Below are 18,745 nucleotides of genomic sequence, written 5' to 3' on the forward strand. Positions count from 1 at the left end.
CATTGGTTGAAACCTTCGATAAAAGCAACCTACCTACCCTAAACAGACAGAGGGAGAAGATGGAGAAGATGGCAGCAACACTCTTCGCCAGCTTTAAAAACAACGTTTGCAACAGCACTAAAAAAGAAATGTGAAGTGAGATTGCGAGGAAGATGGCTGCCTTTGGTTCAGGTGCACCCAGAGACTGGCAGGATGTGAGGAAAAAATGGCACGATGCTGCTGTAGCAAGGAACTCGTAAATCTAGAACGCGAAAAGTTGGTGGTGTTGCATAACATTGAGCAAAAGTTGCGTAATATTGAGCTTCAGCTGACCGAAGGAAACGTCCTCGCACGCTATTCACTGGAGCTGAACAGGGCAAAGCTGGCGCTGGCCAAACAACAGAATGTTCTGGCAAAGTTCAATAGGCCTTTAATCTCAGTACCAATCTTGCTGCCATCTGAAGGTAAGCCAGTTTTTCATTGTTTATATTTTGATGTTCATTCATGTGATGTGTGTGTGTGTGTGTGTGTGTGTGTGTGTGTGTGTGTGTGTGTGTGTGTGGCGTGTAAATATTTTTTGTATGTCATTTGTAGTGTATGCACCTATTTTTTTAAGTTTATTTTTATGTTGCTGCTAATAAAAAAAAGGCCGAGAATGATCCAAACTCCCCAGTCTCAAGCGTGTGTCTTCTTTAAGAAAAAGTAATCGTGTGGCACAAAAACACGACATCATTTGTCATTCTTCAGGAGCCTGGAGAACAACTTTTTTTTTTCCTATTGCAACAAGAAACCTACGTGTAAAAGGTTGCTCTATTCATCCACAAGGAAATTAAAGAATGTTTATCTAGGTGGACGTTTATTTTTAAAGACTCGTTTGTAGTAGCAGACATTAGTCTGAGATAGAGATGACGAATGTTTGAAAAACGGTTTGCTGTGCTTGAGGCAGAGCAGCGGCGAGAAAAGCTATCTTCCAATCTTGCGATCTGAGTTCACTAGCCATTAGATAAATCTTTATAAAGATTAATCAGCAATACGACATTTTAGCTTGGCCAGCCAGTTAACTTTTGACAGAGATATTCTAATGTTTAGGTCTATACAACTTTAGGAGAAGCACGTCAGTCATTGGGGTTGTATAGCACACTTATGTAATGAATACGATGAGATGACAGAGTAGAGGTTTTAAGCATTACAATCACATTGAAAAATTTATAGATGCAGGGTTTAAAACTTCCAAGTTTATTTTCTTATTTAACTAAATCAAATTTCATCATAAAATTAAATGTGTCAAAAAAAGTCCATCCAGTCATAGATGATGGCTAATAAGACATATTTTAAACAGAAACATTTTTAATCAACTGCTGCCTGTGGAAGACCTCAATGTCCACCTCTGCACTTCCTTCTCATTCTTCTTCTCCTCCTCCCCCTCTGGTAATGGTGCATTTTCACGCAGAGCCATGCTATGGAGCATGGCTGTTGCCACCGTAACTGCGCAACACCTGTGAGGCTTCATGCGCAATCCTCCTGCGGACTTGTGCAGACACCGAACGCGCAGCTTCCAGAGTCCAAACGCTCGACAATGTTGCGAGTGCGAATGTGTGCAACATTGAAGGCTCTTTCAGCCAGAGTCTGTGGGTTGGATACTGGTGTGAAGAAGTACATTTTGAGAGGGTATCCACTGTCCCTGAGGAACATGCTCTGACTAAATTCACCTCTTTCTGCTTCCTCACCCAAGGCAGAATTGGCCCAGACAAAACTGTCAAGGGTGCTGCCAGGCCAGCAGGTCATTGATTAGACCCCTGTGATACACCACTACCTGGACTTTTATTGCTGCATATTCCTTTCGCGACATGTATGCCTGATCAAGCACTGATGGACTGGAGATTGGGATTAGTGTTCTATTCACTAAGCTTAGGACTCTAGGAATGCCAGCATGGCATGGCAGCCCTGGTGCACCTCCTGGACCTCCTGGCGTGTTGCTGGCAGTCGGATACAATCCCCAACATGGCACAGAAGGGCGTTGGTAAAAGAGAGGATGCATTTCCACACGGAGGGTTTGCTGAGGCAGTAGCCTTCTCCCACAACCTCCATGAAGCTCCCTGTAGCATAAAAGCTTAGTGCTGCACATTGGACACAGCTGGACATTGGGACGTAAAGCGTAAGAACGACGCATTGGTCTGGCAAGTGCAGGTCCGAGCAGGTCAAGAAGTTCCATAATCTGTTGCCTTGGAAGGCAAAACTTTTTAAAAATAGCCACCTCAGGCAAAATATGAAGAGGGTTGAAGTTTTGCCTAAAGAAAAAATTTACATGCACCACATGGCTCTGCGAACAGCATCGTCTTTGGTTTAGCACAAGAACACGCTGTATCGCTGCCATTTCTGTTGCCTTCTGGACACCACCATGATTATCCCTTTATGCAAACTTTGCCACTTAGAGCCAAATTATTTGCAACCTGTTGAATATTAAAAGTGATTGCCAGTTTAAATGCATTAGTCACATTATGAAATAGGCTATTTAAAAGTCACTCTATTAGTACTGAAATAAAATAAAATTTAATTCTTAAACACACTTACAGTATATTCCATAATTAATACTACTTAATACTACTGATAACGTGCCATAATACACCGCTCTTGCATACACCGCTAATTTATAAGACTGCTGCTCAGTGGCGGCGACTAGCGTCTTGAGCTGAACCTACACTAAGAGTGAGTTAAGGTTGGTCCAGACCAACCTTACGAACATGTGACTTACCTAAGAGATACTTAGAGTACGAATGTAACGGGAATTGCGCCATAACGTTAAGAACGAGGTTAAGGTACAACTTAAGAACTTAGCGATAAGAAGCTTTCGAGAAACTGGGCCCTGAGTGGTCTGTTAGGTTTATATTGAGTGATGATATAGGGGTCCTAGGCAATTAAGTGATTTATAAACGAGTAAAAGTACTTTAAAATCTATCCTAAATGTTACAGGAAGCCAGTGCAAGGACCTGAGGACTGGTGTGATGTGATCAGATTTTCTGGTTCTAGTTAGAATTCTGGCAGCAGCATTCTGGATGAGCTGCAGCTGTCTAATGGTCTTCTTGGGAAGGCCGGTGAGGAGACCATTACAATAATCCACCCTGCTGGTGATAAAGGCATAGACAAGTTTCTCCAAGTCTTGATTGAAAACAAAACATTTAATTCTTGCAATGTTTTTAAGATGATAGTATGCTGACTTAGTCACTGCTTTGACATTTAGATCATTGTTGAACACTGAACGGTGATTAAAAACTGAGATAAGACAAGGAAGAAGTCTTGAGAGGGAGCAGACTCAGAAGAGGAGATGATCTATGGGTTGTGTGTGACGCTGGTGATTATGTGGTTATAAATCAGTACAGTATGCAGTTGTAGAAAAGTGAAAACTAACAGTACTTAGTGTGTTGACATGGTGTTCAGTTAGAGTGTGAATGAGCACAGGACAGGCTTTATGGTCACAGCAGCAGGTCTTGTGTACAGATCTACAGTATCCAGGTAAGATTATCCTCATCATCCTGATCATGAACACAGAAATAATTTGAGTATTTTTATTTCATATTTGGGGAATTAAGCTATTGCAAATCCTCAGTCTACAGTATATGTGGTTAAAGGTTGACTCTAAATAAAAAATAAAAAAACTATTACAGCCAAGAGTTTTGAGTGCTTTGTGTGACCAGAGTGTAACAGAAAAAACTGTAATCTAGGGTCTTCTAAATACAAGATTCTGAAAAAGGGTCTGCTGCTTGTGCACACATGCAGCCTTTGTGGTCTGATTGAACAGGGATATCAGACCTTTCGTTATTTCTAGGCTGGAACATGTGAATCAAATTTGACTAAGTCAATCTGGCAGCCATGTTGGCACACACATGTAGTTGAATCCTGAATCAGACACCACAGCTTTGGTATAAATAAATTAAAATTTCTTTGAATAAATAAAAAATCTCTCTCTCTCTCTCTCTCTCTCTCTCTCTTACAGACACAAACACACACCTTTTCTTCTGTGCTGTTTATGATCACCAGGTCTGCAGAGAGAAAATAGATATTTAACCTCTCTAATATAACTTGCTTTTGCTTTACACGCACACACACGTGGTATAATAAACAGTACACATGCGCTGTAGACACGCATACAAACACAAAATGAAAGATGCTTTACACACACACATGGTCACAGTGGTACAGTTAACAGTACACGCACGTATGAATGTTGATTAAGAAGCGTATGCGTGCTAAATGATACTTGGTGTTCGTAAACCAAGAAGTTTGTTTTTCAAGTCAAAATGTCTTGCAGAATGCTCGCAAACTGTATATATAATAATAATAATAATAATAATATAGTCTTTTTTTTTGCATTGTCCTGCTGGAATCATTTCTGGTCTCCTAATTCGAGTAAATGGAAATAGTACTATCACAACATACAAAAAACTATTATATTTAGTGCTTCCAACGTTGTGGCAACAGGTTGGAGAAGAAGTACATATGATGGTCAGGTGTTCACATACTTTTGGCCATATAGTCATTTTAATCAGTAATTTCCTCTGCCGGTTCACTTATTTCACTCCTTTGCAGTTATCTCGATCTGTCCTGAAGACTCACATACTGTAAGGCAAAACTTGCCCCTTTTTCTGTGTGCGAGACTGTGCAAGAGTGTGTATGTGCATCGTGTGTGAGCAGTGGTTAATGCTGATCTTAGACCAGTGGAACTTGTGTCTATATTAAAAGCCGCAGGCCAAAGGTCTAAAAACTCTGCAGAATGAAATTATATATAAAATGCAAAATGTAATGTATTATACACAATTACAACATCATTTTGGTATTTATATAACTGCTGTACTTCAACATGTACATCTGGGATATGCGTGTATTTTACAGTTCAAATGTCTTCACACTTTAAGCACAAGAAGCCTCTGATGCTGCTACCATGACGTGTAACTTCCTCTAACTTTATTTCCTGTCAGCAGCACATTTAATTCCCTATACAGAGAGGCTCAGCCTGTCAGTCATGTCCACAGAGAGACACAGTCACTTCATGTTTTATTGTGACTTTTATAGATTAAAGATGTCTTGGTGTTCTTCTGAGCAGGATGAGATGGGGAAGGTTATCTACAAGATTGCAAACAATGTTGAAGGTCACGACCCTGACACAGAGGAGGAAGATGCTGATGCCAAGACACATTCAGAAGCACAACACACAGGTACAGAATGTTTAAGTTTGCTCGGTCAGAAATGTTAAATTCAGTATTTACATTCATTTTATTTATGTTTTATAACAGTGAGTGGAGCTGATAGTGGATAATGGAGAATGTACACACTGTTAGAGAAGCACAGTGTGAGGAAAATAACTGTTACTTGTTACTTAAAGTTGTAAACTATTTTTTTAAGTTTTAAAGTTTAAAGGTAGAAATAAATTTAAGAGATGAAAAGAATGCAGCTGAATCAGAGTGAGGGACAGAAGCATGGGCTAATAGTAAGACAGGTGGAGACAGATGATCCTGTTCTAGTTCTAGTAGGACCCCATGATATGATTTTATTATTTCTTTCTATAAATTTTAGTGCAGTAACACACCATGTTATTAAGTAAAATAACATATTAGATTTTATGGGAGATTAAATAAAAAATGTGAAGTCAGTAAACATGAATCAATACATGCATGCTCTGATTGGAAAAATTGGTTAATTCATTCATTATTTATTCATTCCATCCTTTTCATCACCCTCGCACCATCCTGCCAAAATATTTTGTCACCTCCATATAAAACTTTCTACATCCCTCACAGTCAGGGACTAGGAGTAACGTGTGAGGTGCGCCCCCAAGTGGGAAGCAGATGTGACTGCTTTGGACTTTGTGTCTATGTTTATAGCACTTGTATCCTCACATTACTGCTCACTGTTTTCTGGTTCAAGACATGATTTCTATTCACAGTTGTGTCTAGTGCTGTTTGATTAGTTTCCTTATTGAAGCTAGCAGATGTTCACAGTTAGGTTGTCTTACTTCTGTTATGTTGTCATTAGCTGCTGTTTTCACTGCATTTTACAGTATTTGTGTTCTGTTATTCTTTTGTTGTCGTATTTGTTTAATAAAGTCTTTATCTGTATTGTTACATGATATACCATCCAAAAAAAAAGGATTCATTATTGAATCTGACAAGAATAATAAGGGTGACCCAACATGAAATAATCACTTAAAGCTTACCAATTCTTCTTTTTTAAACAAATCTTAAAGTTTTTAACCTAAATCTTTAGGTGAATAAAACAAACGTGAAAAAAAATATTGTCAATAGCAACAACTTATTTTGTATATATTTAAGAGTTTTTAATTTATTATAACATCCTCAATCTTTATTGATGTATAGGAGTGTGCAGGTAGTTTTAGGCAGGTGTGAAATACTGTACAGTAAAAATGCCTTTAAAATAGTTGTGGTAATAGTTTATTTTAATCAGTTAACATAATGGAAAGTAAATAAACAGAAGATAAATCCAAATTAAATCAGTATTTGGCATCACCACCCTTTTAAAACAGCATCATATCTTTTAGGTACACATGCACACAATTTGGGTAGGTTGTTCCAAACATCTTAGAGAGCTAACCACAGATCGTTTTTGTATGTAGGCTGCCTCAAATATGTCTGTCTCTTTATGTAATCCCAGATAGAATCAATGATGTTGAGATCAGGGCTCTACAAATAACTTTCAGGACTTCTCTATTTTAATGATAGTTCTAAATTAAATTAGTTCTCTTGAATTCCTGATGTTATTACATGATCGATACGTATCTGTCCAAAGACCTTCAGATTAGGCTAATTGACATTCCAAAATTGCCCGTAATGTGTGAATAAGTGTGTGGCTGAGTGCATGTGTGTGTGCCCCAGCGATACCGTGTGCAGGGTGTACTCTGTCTGATGCCCTAAGGCCTTGTTCACACGGGCATAAAAATCGAGCGTTTTTTTTCTTGCGTTCGTAGCGTCCGGTGAGTGCGGATCAAGCAGCAAATGTTTTCTACACATAGGAGTCAATGAGATATATATATATATATTTAGATTTACTGTCCTCTAAAAATAACTCAACACACAGACATTACTGTCAAAATTTCTATAGTATTGTTTCTTCAGAACATATAATAAAATGGTTGCTGAAATGTGAGATGTGTACCCACTTTTGTGAAATACTGTATATAAAAAAGCAGCCTTTTATTTACTGAGAAACACCAACACACAAACTCCTCTATCCTAAAGACTTACTGTTACAAAGAGGGTAAATATTAAATAAACTTCCCATCCCCTTTGCATGGCTGTGTGTGTGTGTGTGTGTGTGTGTGTGTGTGTGTGTGTGTGTGTGTGTGTGTGTGTGTGTGTGTGTGTGGTTGTTACTCTTTTCGCGTACAGATGTGCAAAATATAGCGTTTGTTGACCCTGATCTTAGACCTCACAGTAAAGCTGCATAAAAACTTCTGAAAAAGTAAATGAATAAATAATTCCAGATCTACTACAGGAACATGTCTACTAATTGTAACAGAAACAAACTTGCTATAGATAAATAACTACGACTTATTACCAAAGATATGATGCATTGGTGTGGTGTTTACATGATTATACCACAACAGTGTGATCTTAGTACAGTATTTGTACTACTTGACTTTAACCAGAACATGTGTGTGAGACGTAAAATGAGTGAGAACTGCAACTCTAATGCCTTCACACTTGACCACAATACGCCCCTGATGTCCCTCCTCGGATGTGTAACCTTCTCTGACTTCCTTTATCGACAGCAGCACATTTCATTCCCTTCACACAGAGTCAGTCACGTCCACACAGTCATTTCATATTTTAGTGAGTTTTAAAATTAAAGATGTCTCAGTGTACTTCTGAGCAGGATAAGATGGTAGACATTATCTACAAGATTGCAGATCATGTTGAAGGTCACAACCCTGACACAAGCCTGACAGACATACACTCAGATATACGGTATTTCAGTGTTCTATAGATTGGAGAAGTGTTTCTGGGTGAGTGGAGTAATGCAGAGAAACAAATAAGAAAAATATTCCTCTTTTCCTGTAAAAACTTTTTTTTTTTTTAATATTTGCTTTAGGTTATAAAAGTTAGTTTTGTCAATATAGGAGTGTTTTCTCAGTTGGAATGATTGTTCCGTTCTGTACTTGATCACGATTTCTCCCCCTCCCCATACACCCCCCCCCCATCCCGTTATATTGTCTAAAATATAAATTCATTACACAAGCAAAACTGTATATTGTGTTTTGCAAATTTATGTTTATTTTATTTATGTATATCATTTTATTCATGGGCTCGATCTACAAATTAGTGATAATAGTAAACTGTAATATTTTTAATATTGTTAACCTGCTGGTTTTAATGTTGTGGTGGACAGAGGTCAGTATGGACACTGACTGGTCTCATGTGGTGTTTGTTGTGACTCATCACTGTATGCTGTCATTGAGGATTTTTGAAATGTTCAATAAAACTACAATCTCATTTGTGTTTCATGCACCTCATGTATATCTGGCTTTAATTTCACTGTGATTATATATGTGGTCTTATATACAGTATGGCTCATTTGCTTCTCCTACAGCTTACTCCAAAAGTAAGTCTCAGGTTGTATCTCAGTTGTGTCTCTTTGTTTTTCCTCAGTCAGCTTTAGTAGTAATAGAAAAGGCAAAGTCAAGTTTATAATGAGAAAGCTTAATTCAGTCTTATGAGACTACAGTAGAAAAAGATCATTCTGAGCAACAAAATGTTGCTATGGGGTTGGTCATTAGTCGCTAGCAGCTAACCTACCCAACTTTAGCTTGTAAGAAACAGACAGACCAGAGAGCATCTGTATTAAATTTTATATCAATAAACAGATGTAATTAATGATGTTGTTCCAAAAAAACTGTGTATATATATATAATTTCTATAATTTATTTTAAGGTTTTGCAGTTTGGCTTATGCAGTGATCATAGGGCAGAGGAAGAACAGGTGACATGATACAGATTTGCAGGTCAGTTAGTTAAAAACCAGCCCAAAGCCCCGCCCATCACTACATGCTTTATTGCAAAGGAAGGAGTTTCACATTGATGGCTGGATAGAGTTTCTAAGATGTTCTCCATGTCACTGCTGTAAGGATTTGATATTAATGAGGCTGTTCTATCGGTTTCCAGAGCAGTGTGTTCTGCCGTCACAATGCTGTGGATCAAATTTAGTGAATTGAGTGCAGAAAATAACCATACAAGATACAAGAGAGAGAAAACTTTAGAGAGGGAGAGAGATGCATATGTCCATGCCCCCTTTCCTCTTTATGGTGAAAAAAGAGGGTCTACCAGAATTGCCCGATTTGTTAACTGGATATGCCCCTTTTACCACAGCCATTTTTAAGTGTTTTTTTTTTTTTTTTTTTTTAATGAAACAACACAATCTTTTTAAACCTTCATTTGCAAGTATTTTTTTTTCATGCTTTCAAAGTTAATAGTAAAAACAACACAACATCTGGAAAAAGAAGTTAACGTAAAGTACATTGTCACAGTTTTTTTTTTCTTTTTTTCCCTTAAACCTATTTAGGCAAACGCATCATTGTTTGGTCACATGTTTATTGGTCACATGGTTTCATTTGGAAATGCCTGTCTGCTCAAAACATGCTTTGAGTGCACATAGTGCATTGTGGCTAATACTCACTTCAGCATCCTGATAACTTAAGTTTGATCCCCAGCTACCTTTTTTTTCAGAATTTTAGATATTTAGATCATCTTAAATGTAGTTTATCTTAAAAAAATGCTTTTTATACCTCTGGAATAAACATGTTAGCATTATATTCTGCATGCTGCATGTAGTGTTATATCAAGGTTTCCTGAGCTTTCTTCTGTATTTTAAAAAGTACAATTATTCAGATAAAATAGTGCTTGTGCACATTCCATTTACCTGCTTTAGAGGCTTCTGTGTGTAAAGTTATGCATTCTATATTTTTTATTCAATATTTATTATACTTACAGTATAGTGTCAAGTTCCAAGTATTTCTTTCGCATTCTCTCAGCAGTGTGTCATCACTTCTTCTTGTTCCAATGTTGTAGATTTCCCATGAGCACCCCATGGGACAATTTAAAGTTACATAAAGAATATTGTGAGTGATTAATAAAGTTCTTGAAACTAATCAGTATAAATACTTAATTTTGAAATATCTTGATTATAATGTATCAAAAAATAATTTTTGTTAAAAATATAATCTGTTAGCTAAATGCTATTTTGTATGTTTAAAATAAATTTAAATAATAGTGTGAATTTAAGGCTAAAGTAATTTTTAAAGATTTAGTTTGCGATGTCCAACTCAAACAATCATGTGGTTTTCAGAGATCTTATTAAAGTAATATAATCTTTTAATTATTGTGATGTTTACAAGGTAACAATGTTTATTTTTAGAGCATAATTTTAGCAGCTTATCTTTTGTTGCTCTCTAAACCCTTAACTATTAAGTAACTATGTAGTTTTCAGAGATCTTATTAAAGTAACATAATTTTTTAATTGTTGTGATGTTTAAAAGGTAACGATGATTTTTTAGAGTATAACTTCAGCAGCTTCTCTTTTTGTTGCTCGCTAAACCTTTACAGTTAATTAAATATGTATTCTGTGCATTCTAAATATGTATTCCAGTACAGTCTGTGTGCTCTATGTGGTTGTTGCCTTGAACTATTTTTTTCTCAGACAGAGGTGGTTAATGCTGATCTTAGGCACTTGCGTCTTGTAACCTCACTGGTTTCGGTCTGTTCTCATGAGTTGTGAAGCGAGAGGAAGAAAGTATAAATATTGTTAATTTGCTTAATTAAGTATCATGAATTTTTATTGAATCTATCTCTGCATTTTTTCACAGGAGTTTGTGAGTGAAAGTGTCCTGTCTGCATCTTCAGGAGTTTCCTGATTAACCGTATCTAACCGTCATATTTAAAAGTCATAACGTACAGTTATAAAGTACAAAACTTTCTGTTGTTTTTTTTTTTGTTATGATTAATACTTATTTCTGGTGCTTTATGTTTTGTACATCTTTTCAAATCGAAACCTCATTTGTTAGTTGCTGCTGGTGTTAAACAGGGTTTTTATTAAATATAAAATAAAAATCTCTGTTTTATCCCATTTGTTTTATGCTTCCTTCCTTCACAGAATTCTGTTGACCATGGTTAATTATAATTAATAATAAAATACTAAAATAATGTGAGAGGGGTGTTTTAATAAAATGACGTCTATCTAATATGAATCAGACATTTGGCAGATGTATGAAAATCTGATTAACATCGTCTAAAGAGCGGATCAAAGACGTTTTAATTCATTTATGACTTAAATACGTAGGCTAAGCATCGTTCTAACATCTGGCACAGACGTCTCGGGGACATCTGCCAGATGAGCAAACGCCCTCTGCCAGATGAAAAAGATGACGTCACATAGACGTCTTCACGATCGACTGATCAGCTGGATCAGGTCAGACTGTTCTGACTGAAGTGGTTGACATGATGTAGTTTTATTAAGATCAGGACATTATTATGATTATTAGTGGAATATTAAGATCCATGTGATGACAACACATGACAGATCCTGTAGACTAGGTGTGTTTACGTGGGGATAACTGCAAATATGACCATGTACATGTCTTCAGGGCCGCGGTCTGTCAGTGAGTTTACTATGGTTAAACACATTAAAAAAAAAAGAAAAAAAAAAAAAAACCTGTCTGTGTGTCCACTCATTAGGAGGAGACACTGCATTGAGCAGGTGTTACAGAGTGACTGCAGTGTGTGTGATGCTGCTGTGTGTTCTCCTGCTGACTGCCGTCACAGTGCTGTGGATCGAATACAACAATTTGAAGACAGAAAACGAGTTACAGAAACATAACACCCCTACTATATTGAAAGAGCAGTTTCAGAGGGAGAGAGATGAACTCCAGAAGTTTTCTATACTGGGTGAGCAACACTACTGCAAAACTATCACATGATTATTAACGAACATTACATCATAATTGTAACCATTCATAGTCACATTTAATTTTGAATATCATTGAAACAAGTCTGTTCCTGTTATCACTTGCTCCATCTTGTAGCAGCAAGTTTGTAGTAGTCTGTGTTTCTGTTGTTGTTGTCATTGTTGTTGTTATAACACTAGGAAATCAGAAATTACAAATTTATTTGTTGGAGAAAACATACTGACTTACAAATATACTGTAAAAAAATAATAATGTTGAGCCTCAAATAATTTTGTTGTTCTTCTCCTCCTTTGATAACAGGATGGATTTATTTCAACTCCAGGGTTTACTACATCTCTACTGGTAAGAAGAACTGGACTGAGAGCAGACAGTATTGCAGAGAGAGAGGAGCAGACCTGGTGATCATAAACAGCAAGGAAGAACAGGTACAGTTTGTGTGTGTGTGTGTGTGTGTGTGTGTGTGTGTGTGTGTGTGTGTGTGTGTGTTTGTTTGTTTGTGTGTGTGTGTGTGTGTGTGTGTGTGTGTGTGTGTGTGTGTGTGTGTGTGAGAGAGTGCGTGTGATAGTGTGTGTCCGTGTGAGTGTGTGACTCTTATTTATTCTTATATTTTATTACAAACATTGACAGGAATTCATTAATAAACTGCTGAACAAAGGAAGAGCTTGGATTGGTCTGAGTGAAAGAGAAAGAAAGGGCGAGTGGAAATGGGTGGACGATACACCACTGATCACTGGGTAAGAAATTACTGAACTAATAATTTACTTCTGATACAGTTCCTGACTCTTCATTAGTCTGAGAAACACAGCAGATCCTCTGATTCTCTCCTTCAGGTTTTGGGCAAGTGGAGAACCAAACGGTAAAGCAGGAGATGAGATGATTGTGTTATAACTGGTGAAACATCTGATCCTGTGTTAAACTGGGGTGATGATTTCTGTAATGAACAGTATATTTGGATCTGCGAGAAGACAATCCTAATCTGAATTGCTGTATGTGGATTTAAAGCAGTAAATTGAATGTACATGTGTATCTGTGTGTGTCAGTGTGGTGTGTCTGTAAAATCCTCATTACTGTTAATAACTATAATGGTGTCACCTGTTATCCTTTTTTGAGACTACTTATTTTTCATTCAGGTATATTTTGGAAATGCTACAGATTCTACAGCACTAATGCGTATAAACGCCAGAGCTCTGGTATTTACTTTCTGTTACATACTGTATGTTTTTGCCTGTAGCACTCAATCTGCACTACACACAGCATTCGGGCCACAGAGACCACAACTCTCCTAAAAGTCAGCAAAATACTATGATTTTTTAAATATTTAAATTTGTATCTTTTTGATCAATTAATTGAATATTTCTGTTCATAATTCACATCTCAAGTGTCTATTGTCTGAATGAAATTTTTGACATTTATTATAGAAAAATCTCTTTTATACACCAATTAAAGTTTTACCCATTCATTTCCAATAACTGTTCATTTTTGACCGAGAACGCCATGAGTGTATAAAAGTTTTATAAAACACACTCATTTTTATAAAAATGTTTCAAATGTATTTTTGGTGTTCAAATGCCATGTGCAAACAAAGTCATTGAACCTTATGAGAAATGGATCAAATTTACTGCACTTTATTAGATAGGAAACATGTAAATCGGTCAGATTTGAACAGAACACATCATTAGGCTTAAACTCACTTCAGTGTAAAGTGATATGTAAAACTCTTTTAACAGCAGACAAACAGCTTCACATAAAGCCCATGTGTAGAGTGAGATTTAGGCAACAACGGTAATTCAAAGTGCTTTACATAAAAGAGAAGAGAGTAATTATGAAAGGAAATAGAAAATAATAGCAATCAAACTTAAAAAAATATTTAAATTTGATTTAAAATAAAAATAAAAAGTTTGTAATGACACTTTTAAAACTACCTAAAATTGAATTTAGAAACAGTTAAAAAAAATAAAATATAAAGTAAACCTAAAAGCAAGTGCAGTCAGTTCGGACATAGCACAGTATTTATTCAATAAAAGCAGATGAGTTTTAAGTCTAGATTTAAATATGACTAACGTTTTAGCACATCTGATCTCTTTTGGAAGCTGGTTCCAACAGCGGGCAGCATAATGGCTAAAAGCGGACTCCCCTTGTTTTGTGTGAACCCTTGGTATTTCTAGCTGACTCAATCCTAACGATCTGGAACCGGTTTCCCGATAACGCACACTCTTAGCGCGCTAAGAAGACTCTTAAGATATATTTTATGTAAAGTGATCACTTTTGTAAGTGTGTTTCTCGAACTTGTGTCTCTTAGGAGTCTTCTTATGTCGCTGCCTCTTATGTTTTCGACGTTACAAGGTGCTGTCCACAGTGAAGGTGCTGAATTAGGCGACATCGGTTGTTTAGGAATCGATTTTTCAATCCTTTTGCATGACAGCGTTAAGAGAGACGGCACTTTCTATGCAAAGTAAACGTTGCACTAATTTCCTCCAATATCGTTATATCGTTTATTTCGACATGGGTTAACTTATGGGTTAGCATGCGATAATAGACAAATATATGAATTAAATCAGCAAACGGTTGCTAATGTTTTCATGTAACCTGTAGTGGCGGTAAGACGAACGCTGTGCTGCAGCTGTTTATCAATCAACTATGATTGTATACCCGAATCATAGTTGATTGACAAACAGCTACGGTCACTTATGTGCAACGCACTCTTAATTGCCATTGGTTGAAACCTTCGATAAAAACAACCTACCTACCCTAAACAGAGAGAGGGATAAGATGGGGAAGATGGCAGCAACACTCTTCGCCAGCTTTAAAAACAACGTTTGCAACAGCACTAAAAAAGAAATGTGAAGTGAGATTGCGAGGAAGATGGCTGCCTTTGGTTCAGGTGCACCCAGAGACTGGCAGGATGTGAGGAAAAAATGGCACGATGCTGCTGTAGCAAGGAACTCGTAAATCTAGAACGCGAAAAGTTGGTGGTGTTGCATAACATTGAGCAAAAGTTGCGTAATATTGAGCTTCAGCTGACCGAAGGAAACGTCCTCGCACGCTATTCACTGGAGCTGAACAGGGCAAAGCTGGCGCTGGCCAAACAACAGAATGTCCTGGCAAAGTTCAATAGGCCTTTAATCTCAGTACCAATCTTGCTGCCATCTGAAGGTAAGCCAGTTTTTCATTGTTTATATTTTGATGTTCATTCATGTGATGTGTGTGTGTGTGTGTGTGTGGCGTGTAAATATTTTTTGTATGTCATTTGTAGTGTATGCACCTATTTTTTTAAGTTTATTTTTATGTTGCTGCTAATAAAAAAAAGGCCGAGAATGATCCAAACTCCCCAGTCTCAAGCGTGTGTCTTCTTTAAGAAAAAGTAATCGTGTGGCACAAAAACACGACATCATTTGTCATTCTTCAGGAGCCTGGAGAACAACTTTTTTTTTTCCTATTGCAACAAGAAACCTACGTGTAAAAGGTTGCTCTATTCATCCACAAGGAAATTAAAGAATGTTTATCTAGGTGGACGTTTATTTTTAAAGACTCGTTTGTAGTAGCAGACATTAGTCTGAGATAGAGATGACAAATGTTTGAAAAAAGGTTTGCTGTGCTTGAGGCAGAGCAGCGGCGAGAAAAGCTATCTTCCAATCTTGCGATCTGAGTTCACTAGCCATTAGATAAATCTTAATAAAGATTAATCAGCAACATTTTAGCTTGGCCAGCCAGTTAACTTTTGACAGAGATATTCTAATGTTTAGGTCTATACAACTTTAGGAGAAGCACGTCAGTCATTGGGGTTGTATAGCACACTTATGTAATGAATACGATGAGATGACAGAGTAGAGGTTCTAAGCATTACAGTCACATAAAAAAATTAATAGACGCAGGGTTTGAAACACCCAAGTTTCTTTTCTCATTTAACTAAATCAAATCTCACCATAAAATAAAATGTGTCAAAAAGTCCATCCAGTCATGAATGGTGGCTAATAAGAAATAAGACACATTTTAACAAAAACATTTTCAATCAACTGCTGCCTTGCCTCTACCCTGACAGCATCAGTGCAGCCCCCTGTGGAAAATTGAAGACCTTAATGTCCACCTCTGCATCTTCCTCCTCATTCTCCTCCTCTTCCTCCCCCTCTGGTAATGGTGCATTTCCACGCAAAGCAATGCTATGGAGCATGGCTGTTGGCACCGTAACTGCGCAAGACCTGTGAGGCTACATGCGCAATCCGCCTGGGGACTTATGCAGACACTGAAAGCGCAGCTTCCAGAGTCCAACTGCACGCTCGACGATGTTGCAAGTGCGAATGTGTGCAACATTGAAGGCTCTTTCAGCCTGAGTCTGTGGGTTGGATACTGGTGTAAAGAGGTACATTTTGAGGGGGTATCCACTGTCCCCGAGGAACATGCTCAGACCAAATTCACCTCTTTCTGCTTGCTTAACCACGGCAGAATTGGCCCAGACAAAACTCTCAAGGGTGCTGCCAAGCCACTTTGCAATCGGGTAATTGATTAGACCCCTGTGGTCCACCACTACCTGGATGTTTATTGCTGCATATCTCTTTTGCAACATGTATGCCTGATCAAGCACTGATGGACTGAAGATTGGGATTAGTGTTCTATCCACTAATCTCAGGACTCTAGGAATGCCAGCATGGCATGGCAGCCCTGGTGCACCTCCTGGACCTCCTGGCGTGTTGCTGGCAGTCAGATCCAATCCCCAGCATGGCACAGAAGGGCGTTGGTAACAGAGAGGATGCATTTCCACACGGAGGGTTTGCTGAGGCAGTAGCCTTCTCCCACAACCTCCATGAAGCTCCCTGTAGCATAAAAGCTTAGCGCTGCAAGCAGCTGGACATTGGGACGTAAATCGTAAGAACGACGCATTGGCCTGGCAAGTGCAGGTCCGAGCAGGTCAAGAAGTTCCATAATCTGTTGCCTTGGAAGGCAAAACCTTTTTAAATAGCCACCTCAGGCAAAATATGAAGAGGGTTGAAGTTTTGCCTAAAGAAAAAATTTACATGCACCACATGGCTCTGCGAACAGCATCGTCTTTGGTTTAGCACAAGAACACGCTGTATCGCTGCCATTTCTGTTGCTTTCTGGACATCACTATGATTACCCCTTTATGTAAACTTCGCCAGTTAGAGCCAAATTATTTGCCACCTGTTGAATATTAAAAGTGATTGCCAGTTTTAATGCATTAGTCACATTATGAAATAGGCTATTTAAAAGTCACTCTATTAGTACTGATATAAAATAAAATAAAATTCTTAAACACACTTATGGTATGTTCCATAATTAATACTACTGATAACGTGCGAAAATGTTCTTGCATACACCGCTAATTCATAAAGACTGCTGCTCAGTGGCGGCAACTAGCGTCTTGAGCTAAAACTACACTAAGAATGAGTTAAGCTTGGTCCAGAACAACCTTACGAACATGTGACTTACCTAAGAGATACTTAGAGTACGAATGTAACAGGAATTGCGCCATACTGTTAAGAAAGAGGTTAAGGTACTGTACAACTTAAGAACTTAGCACTAAGAAGCTTTCGAGAAACTGGGCCCTGAGTGGTCTGTTAGGTTTATATTGAGTGATGATATCTGCAGTGTTTTTAGGGGTCCTAGGCCATTGAGTGATTTATAAACGAGTAAAAGTACTTTAAAAATCTATCCTAAATGTTACAGGAAGCCAGTGTGAGGACCTGAGGACTGGTGTGATGTGCTCAGATTTTCTGGTTCTAGTCAGAATCCTGGCAGCAGCGTTCTAAATGACCTGCAACTGTCTAATGGTCTTCTTGGGAAGGCCAGTGTGGAGACTATTACAATAATCCACCGTGCTGGTGATAAAGGCATGGACAAGTTTCTCCAAGTCTTGATTGAAAACAAAACATTTAATTCTTGCAATGTTTTTAAGATGATAGTATGCTGATTTAGTCACTGCTTTGACATTTAGATCCTTGTTGAACACTGAACGGTGATTATAACACAAGGAAGAAGTCTTGAGAGGGAGCAGACTCAGAAGAGGAGATGATCTATGGCTTGTGTGTGTTGCTGGTGATTTCGCAGTTATAAATCAGTACAGTATGCAGTTGTAGAAAAGTGAAAACTAACAGTACTCAGTGTGTTGACATGGTGTTCAGTTAGAGTGTGAATGAGCACAGGACAGGCTTTATGATCACAGCAGCAGGTCTTGTGTACAGATCTACAGTATCCAGCTGAGATTATCCTCATCATCCTGATCATGAACTTGATATTTTTTTTTAGAAAGTACAACTTTAGATATCTATATATGTAGACTCTCTACAGAAATAATTAGAGTATTTTTATTTAATATTTGGGGAATTAAGCTATTGCAAATCCTCAGTCTACAGTATATGTGGTTAAAGGTTGACTCTAAATAAAAAAAAAAAAACTATTACAGCCATGAGTTTTGAGTGCTTTGTGTGCACTATGTCCTTTTTATTACCAGTGTCTCCTGCAGTGTGTGTGTGTGTGTGTGTGTGTGTGTGACCAGAGTGTAACAGATAAAACTGTAATCTAGGGTCTTCTAAATACAAGATTCTGAAAAAGGGTCTGCTGCTTGTGCACACATGCAGCCTTTGTGGTCTGATTGAACAGGGATATCAGACCTTTCGTTATTTCTAGGCTGGAACACGTGAATCAAAATCTGGCAGCCATGTTGGCACACACATGAATCCTGAATCAGACACCACAGCTTTGGTATAAATAAATAAAAATTTCTTTAAATAAATAAAAAATCTCTCTTTCTTACAGACACAAACACACACCTTTTCTTCTGTGCTGTTTA

The 18,745-nt window shown here is 37.7% G+C and overlaps 1 pseudogene; it reads left to right on the forward strand.

Moving 5' to 3' along the window:
• Window positions 1–1,914: 1,914 nt before the first annotated feature.
• LOC128508241 (CD209 antigen-like protein E) lies at window positions 1,915–12,923 on the forward strand (annotated as a pseudogene).
• Window positions 12,924–18,745: the final 5,822 nt, after the last annotated feature.

Source organism: Clarias gariepinus, chromosome 20 (genome assembly GCF_024256425.1).
Source record: "Clarias gariepinus isolate MV-2021 ecotype Netherlands chromosome 20, CGAR_prim_01v2, whole genome shotgun sequence".
NCBI classification, from domain to species: Eukaryota; Metazoa; Chordata; class Actinopteri; order Siluriformes; family Clariidae; genus Clarias; species Clarias gariepinus.